This window comes from Elaeis guineensis, chromosome 9 (assembly GCF_000442705.2).
Source record: "Elaeis guineensis isolate ETL-2024a chromosome 9, EG11, whole genome shotgun sequence".
Taxonomy (NCBI): domain Eukaryota; kingdom Viridiplantae; phylum Streptophyta; class Magnoliopsida; order Arecales; family Arecaceae; genus Elaeis; species Elaeis guineensis.
Genome location: NC_026001.2, coordinates 65,194,239 through 65,202,559, shown reverse-complemented (window position 1 = coordinate 65,202,559; position 8,321 = coordinate 65,194,239).

Genomic DNA, 8,321 nt, shown 5'->3' with positions numbered 1-8,321 from the left:
ATACTCTCCCAGTTTATTTTTCTACTTCACTTCAGAATCGTTTGAACATTTCAAATGAATCTGACTTATGTTTCATCAGATAGACATATCCATATCGGGATAGGTCATCCGTGAAAGTTATGAAGTAGAAATATCCACCTCTAGCACTGGTGCTCATGGGCCCACATACATCAGTATGTACTAGGCCCAAGAGCTCAGTAGCTCTCTCACCTTTTTCAGTAAAAGGTGACCTGGTCATTTTACCAAGAAGACAGAACTCACAGGTTGGAAGTGATTCACAATCACTGACTTTGAGGATTCCCTCTTGAGTCAACCTGTTTATTCTGTTCTTATTTATATGACCTAGCCTCCAATGCCATAAGTAGATATTTGACACACTATCTAATCTAGGGTGCTTGCCAGTAGAATAGACTCTTATCAGGCTTGATCTTTTTGGTCTGGCTTTGCACAGATGTCCCAGCCTGAACTTGCACCTTCTTGACTTTCTTCTTCTTGTTCTTCTTTCCTTTCTCAAAGGGTCGAGAACCAGAAGATGAACCTCCCACTGAGTTCACTGAGTTCACCGACTCCTTGAGGAGTTGGTGATCCTTCTCAAAGTTCTGAAGCAACCCTATTAACCCATGGTAGTTTACTTCAGGCTTTGTCATTCTATAATGAGTGAGGAATGGGAGACAAGACTTAGACAGCGAGTTCAGTATTGCATCTTTCCCAAGCTGCTCATGCAAGGGAAAGCCGAGCTTGCTCAATCGTTCCATCAGCTCGATCATGTGCAATACATGATCAGTGACAGAGACTCCATCCTGTATTTTGGCGTTGAAGATGGCACAACTAGTCTTGTGCCTCTCTACGTCATCGGGTGTGCCAAAGGTATCCTCCAACACTTGAAGCATGTCCTTTGGCTGAGCCGTCTCAAATCTACGACTGAACTCGTCGCTCATGATAGCAGCAAGCATGATACAGCGCACCGTGGTCCGGTCACTGAGCCACTTCTGGTAAGTGTCTCTGACTGTTCCACGTGCATTGACAGCTGGCTCCTCAGGTGCAGGATCCATTATCACATATAGGATCCGTTCATGCTCCAGTACTATCTTCAACTTTCGGTACCAGCTACCGAAGTTGGGTCCCACCAACTTATCATTGTCCAACAATGATCGGTGCGATAGGGAAGTGGCCATATTTGCACAAAGGAGAACCATAATCTAATTAGTAATTGATTCATTAAACCTAAAGATTTGGACTTTAATCAAAAGGTTTCTCCCACTATTTTATTCGAATTGGTAGCCTCTACCTTCAATTCGAGGAATTACCCTAATTCTTAGCGGGTACTAGAATCTACTTAGACTGCACACAAGCCCAACTTTGGTTGGCCAACCCATGTACATCTAACGGTAGGTTCATAACCAATTATTTCTCTAAACAATTTCTAGTAATTTTAATTTTGCCCCAGAAACCTAATCAGTAGGCTTTGGCCTCCACTGTAAGGATCCGGTTAGGTCCAACCATTAACATGATCATACTTGGTGTATCTAACCAACGAATGATTAAGCCCAACTTTGGTTGGCTCACCTAACCACCATTAGAGAGACACTTCCAAGTCATCATATGATGAGTGATAATTCCATTAGTCAACAAGCACCAGGCCTTTGGGTCTGCAATGATTATTGAGTTCATGGACTCATTATCAAACACCTTAATGGGAGGCTATGACTCAGTTATCTCCATAACTTTATCATTTTATGGACCTAACAATTTTAGAGGATTAAATAATATAGAGGATGAGGTCAGATGAACCAACTTATCATGATCCTCCCACTGACTTCACCAAGTCAGCTTAAGGGAGACCATTAAAAGGGCTGGTCTAGGAGCACCTAAATCAATCACACTGATTTACCTAGCTGACATGGGTCAGCTCGAATAGTCAAGTGATCCGATCAAAATATAATTTCATCAAGAGGCCAGGTAAGTTCGATCAGTGGGAGGGTCTGCCAAAGTTTGCCTTAGACACCATCATGAATGGCCAGGTAAGCGGGCTCCCAATTAAAAACCACCGGTCTGGTTTACCTTAGACACCAACTGGTTTAATTAGTTTCGATTAGATCAACCTAACAGTTCGTGCTAGACCGCTTAGCCAAGAATCAAGTCCATTTGGTTCTCGTTAAAGACATGGACTTGACCAACTACAACTATTGTAATTGATCTAGAGAATCCTTGACCTAATCTAAGACAATAATTGATTAGATTTAGTCAATTCTCTAATTAAGTCTATCTTTAATCTAACCATAGGTCTAACCCAATTAATGGACCTAATTTCCACTAACCCATTAACCCAATGTGTTATGATTTGTGTCTTAGGTTCTTCAATTCACAATCCTAGAACCTAATCAAACAACTTCTTAATTCTTAATTAAGTTTTGGGCTGAGGGTTGGGTTCGGCTTTTCAAAAAATAATTTTCATATTTGTAAAACAATTTTACAATATGATTCTACCAATCATATTGCATGTTTGATTCATAATCAAGATGCAAGTGAAATAAACATGAAACTACTTTAGATCTAATCTAAACAGGTTCATGTAATTGAAACAATTTCAACTTTAAATAATTTCTTTGCATAAAAATTATTAACAAAGAGATTTTATTTCAGATTTAAACATCTTTTAAATCTAATAAATCATAAATTTAATCTAGATCATATCTAACAAATTTATGATTAAAGATAGATCTACACAAACTAGGACAACCTTTGCACTGTAAGGGGTAAACCTTACAGCAGGACAACCTTGCAGTTTGTGATTGATCTAAAATTTTAATTTCAGATTTAATAATCAGATTATAAATTAGATCTAATCTAAAAAATAATCTAAGCATGTATAAATAATCATGTAATAAAGAACCTAGGCTCTGATACCAATTTTAGGAACCAGATCTAGGGTTTCAGGGTTAGATCTTGAAAAAGAGGGTTAGATCTTGAAACTTTTTCAAGATCATCCAGCGGAAGACTAAAATAAATCAAAATTTATTTTTTAAGATCAAAAAATCCCTAGATCTAAGATTCTATTACATGATTATTACATAGCATTAAATCAAAAATTAAAATATATATAAATATAGTATGAACTACATGTTGATCATATCAACATGTTTCTATACTAGCTACATCTAATGTATGTATTAAATAATAGATCAGATCTATTACCTTGCAAGTTAGACGCTCTAACCTCGCTGATCTGGGCTTAAGGATGATGTTGCAAGCCGCACACATGTCCGGCCTCTAGGAGTCATCCACACGAGCCCACGAATCTCGATCAGAAGTCCTGCTTCAGGAAATCAGCACAGTATGCTAGTACTGCGCTGATCCTTCTTTGATGGTTGATCAGGTGCCTCCTTCTTCTTGATTTGGACTCTTCCAAAGATGGAAAGTAGAAGGAGGAGTTTCAGATCTGAGACACTCTCAGGAAACTCAAGATGGAAGGAGGAAAGATATGAAAATAAAAACCCTAGAAGAAGACCCTCTTCTTCTTCACGTTTTTCTCTCTAGACACCCAAACTTGCATCTTTTATATCTCCATGACCCAAAGGTATTTCTCTCTGATTTTTAAATGGCAAAAAGGTCTCTCAAATATCTATTTCTCCTTAAACTTTTACAAGAAACTCATCTTATATAGAGAGATATGATAGAGTCCTTGTCTAGGTCAAACACCTAGTCAAGGCTTATCCAAACATGGCAAGTTAAGGGACGCCCAACTCTTGAGCACCTCCTCCATATTTTCGTGCATGGATCACCAAAAAAGGGTGTACAATATAAACCCTAAAATCCACGAAAATTCAAAAAAAATTTGGATAAATTGGTGCAAAATTGAAAGAGTTTTGGATTTTTAAAACTCTATCTCATAGAATTCGAAATCCAAACTTATTCCTTTTAGATTTGATCCAAATCACCTTCCATATAAGAAAGAAGAGAAGAGACCTTTTGTGAACGTGGGAGAGAACTGGGAGAGGGCTTTTGTTGCACAAAATAAGTGGAGATTGGCATTGAATAAGAGAGAGGGCGTGGAGAAGGTTTATGTGGCGCAAGGTGGATCCTAGTCCTACTAGATTCTGTCTCATAACTTGTTTTAATTTGGTTTCCCAAACCAAATCAAATCAAAATTAGATCAACCCAATTAAAATAAGTCTTAACCTAATTAAAAACTAATTTAATCAGATTAAATTAGATTTAAATCTGATTTAATTTTCTAATCAAATTAGAAATTAGATTGACCCAAGTCCTAGTTGAACTAGGACTAGTTTTTCCTTGCACTTGGCTTATCCAATAAACCAATTGGACTTGATCCAATCAAGCCCAAACCAAATCTAATTAAATCATATTTAATTAGACTTAATCTCAGCCCATTGGCTTAATCAAATTAACCAATTAGCAATCAAATTGCTAATCGATCCTCCTGCAACACTTGCACTGGGTTAAATGTCAATCGTATTGATTATTTAACCCTATAATGATTCTTAATCATTGATCAACCATCCGATCGGATCATGAACTCTAATGTGTATGACCTCATAGGTCCGAACCTAAGCTGGTAGCATAGAAATAAATTCCTATACCAATCGAAGTGACCATCTAGCAATGGTACCCGACGTCCGGATAGGTCAAATGTGTAGAACAACATCCTTAGAACCCATGCGGATATAGTTTTCATATAATTCATCCCCTTGACCAAAATGATCATAGGACACCCCAGAGCTCAACTGTCAACTCTGATCAGGTTGTCCACATTGTATTTCAAAATATCAAATCCATCTGATGGATTACCCTGGCCAAGGTTTTGCTAAATTGAAATACAGCGGCTCATTCTTCTCCAACTCTTGGAGTGGTCAATCCCATCTCGATCACACTCTGACTTCGCAAGTACTTGACTGTGCCCAGAAGCCTTCCGTCCCTGAATTAGAAATTCAGTTAGTCCAGTACCAAAGCACAGTGAGTTGCTTGCAAGTCACTGAGGCGATCTCAAGTCTAAGGGACACTTATACCTATATTCCATCAGAGACATTCTCGACAGCAGAATGCTCTGGAGTTGGTCACGTTCAATGATGATGTACCCTTACATCTCACCTGTATGCCATACCAGTGTCTCCACACTCCTTGGTTAAGAGGACAACCAACCCATATGGCCTACAGCGACCTATGCTCGATAGAAGCTGTCGTCCTTATTAACAGCCTATCATTTGGTCGTGAACAGTTTTAAGGACTAATCAATAAATCCTCTCTTTATCGAATCTAAATAGTCCTAAGGACTTCATCATAACAACGGAGTTCATTAGAAGATGAAAGCTTATGATGAAGATGCCAAATATATTTTATTTATTAACAAATCAATTACAATACTTGGTTTCTCAACCGTTAACAGCTTGATGATTGGCTTTTTGGGACACATTTCCCAACACCCTAGATGCCAGATCGGCTGACACATTCCTGTACAAATCTAAGGGCAAATTTATAATTTTGACTATAAATGAATGAAAAGGTTATTCTTCTATCACATTATGTACATTGTGTCTGTGATACATCCTTTGAGTTAGTGAGAATGTAAATTCATATTTTCAAGAGTTAAAAATTTAAGGCATGAATTTACATAACTAACTCATAAACAGCTCCTGACCATAGGATCATCACAAGGATGGTGATCGATCCAGAAGGTTGGTGTACGATCGCTTCCTTAGGGTAGATGTGTCTTGAGTCTATGGTGTGGAGACACCAGAGTGAGAGTAAAGGTATTCATTGAGAATGAGAGTACTGAGCGTGACCATATCAAGCAGTCATAAAAAAGTCTACCTTCTCGTTGATGACTAGCTCGATGCTGCAGTTGTGTATCTAGTTCTTTGACCTGAGGTGCATCGATAGTTCACCTTGAGTGTGTTATAGTTTGACTATACCATAACTCAGTCTCCTAGCCATTCGAAACCCTGATGTGTATGTTGGCTGTAGCATATTCATTGTAGGAACTAGGTCGCACCAAGATGAGATCTATCAATCTCGGTAGATGAGAGGAGTAGTCCTACGATAATTGAAAGATCGAGTCCTTAAGCCCATGGCCATGGCAGAGTGAAATAATGAAAAAAGAGTTTTTCATTAAGGTTTCACATCGGACTCGGATCGATCGATTAACTCATATGACTGATGTTGGATTTGACGAGTTCACCTTAACCCTAATTCAGTCGGGACCCATGATAGAGGAACTCAATCACACCGATAACTGCACCAAGAGGTTCATCTTCAGTTCTGATGGGTTGCCACCACATTCTGCTAGGTGTCATTGGTGGATTTTGAGAGCAATTAGAATGATATTAATGATCGATCATTCTAATTGTCTGAATCAGAAGAGTTCTGATCCATCGAAAGGAGTTTCGATGATGTCGATGATGAGATCACGATATATCTCATTACTATACAAAATTGAACCTAACTAGGTCACACAAATAAGAGTTAGGATCTAGATATCATCAATTGGGCTAACCCAATTGATTTGGATTAGATCCAATTAGGTTCAAGGAAATAATGCTAGCACACGATTGAGCCTAACTTTCTCCTCGTGTAATCTTTTCTATCTCTACTAAGCCAAATATGATTTGACTCATCCAGAGAATCTTGAAAAGATTTTTCTCAATCTAAATAAAGCTTGTCCTGCTCAAAAAAGACTTGTCTTAATTCATGAGATGAATTTAAGATAATACCTGCTAATTTCTAGCACCTGCCAATTTTATTTTAGGACATCTGTCAAAAGTTGACATATGGGTCTTAAACTGAAGAGGGCTCATTGAAGAATTTTTGTGGAGTGTCCACATGCCAAAATCCAATTGAATTGGGTGCCTTAATCAGATTATGGCATGAGCCCAATTGGATTAAAGTGGGCACCCCAAATGGATAATAACCAAAGAGTCCTGATAAACATGGACTCTTTGGTGCCATGTTGATTGAGCTTATCCATTGTTGGTGCCAACTTAGGAGAGAGGGTAGAGTTCTTATCTAATGTGATCAAATGACATCACTCCATCAATCAAATTTTTTCAGAATTTATTAAAATTTTTGGATTGGTTGAATGATGCGGCACTGCGCAGCATACAGGGTCTGTATAAACCCTGCTGCGCCTTGGGTTTCGTGGAAGAAATTATTTTATGCACAAAACCCAATAGCTACCACCCCCTCCCCTCTTCTTCCCATTCTTCCTGCTCTCCTTCCTCCCCTCTTCAGGTCTAAAGAGTTGGACGTCCATCTGGCAAAGATCCAAGGTGTGGTGACGCCTGGAACAGAAGCTTGCAGGACATCTTCGACAGGTTGTTGCTCCAACTTCAGAAGGAGTTCTGAAGCACATTCAAATAAGATAAAGATCTAATTTTTGGAGCATAGATTTATCAGGAGAAGACATTCTAGATCTTACCTAAGTGGATACCGGTAGAGGCCAGGCGCTCATGTGGCTACATCAGAACCTCGGGCTGTGCAGAAATCATCTACAGGGTAATCAGATTACCCTTAAGGTACTTCTTCTTTCATCATAGTTTTAGATTTAATTTTAGATTTTGAATATCAGATAATAAAATTAGATCTAGAGAATTAGATCTAAAATATGTAGGATAATCTTTTTTAAAAATTATTCCATCCCAGATTTGATGAAATCTGAAAGATCCTACAAGGAAAAGCAGTTTTCCTCCCTTCAAGTGGTATCAGAGCCAGGCTGTTGGCTCTATTTCAGATCTATTTTAGATCTAATTTTAATTTTAATTTATCTGATATTAAATAATTTTAGATGTTATATCAGATATGATAAGATCTAAAATTAAAATATTTAAAATTAAATCTAAGAAGATCTAATATGAATAAGATGCATGACTAGACTAGGATTAGTTGAATCCATGAATGGTCTTATGTTTTATATTTTAATAAGACTAAAATATAAATTAAATCTAATTTATTCTTTATTTTTTTGATATTATAAGTATTATAATTAGATCAAAAAATAAAAAATAAAATTTTATTTTTTCCATAAAATTAATCTGCAGTATGCCTAGACTAGTTGTAGAATTGTTCTAGTAACTTGTCTAGAATAGATTTAATTTTGAATAGTTTAATTTAAATCTTATTTTTAGATATTACATATGATGTATCAGATCTGAAAGCATGTTAATTAGATTGATTTTTGATACATGAGATGTATGCAAAGCATGTATTAGTTAGATCTTAAATTGTATATGTGATATGTTAATTTAGATCTAACTAGTTTTGTAGTTAAATTTATATTTCTGATTAAGATGTTCCTCATGGCCGTCCGG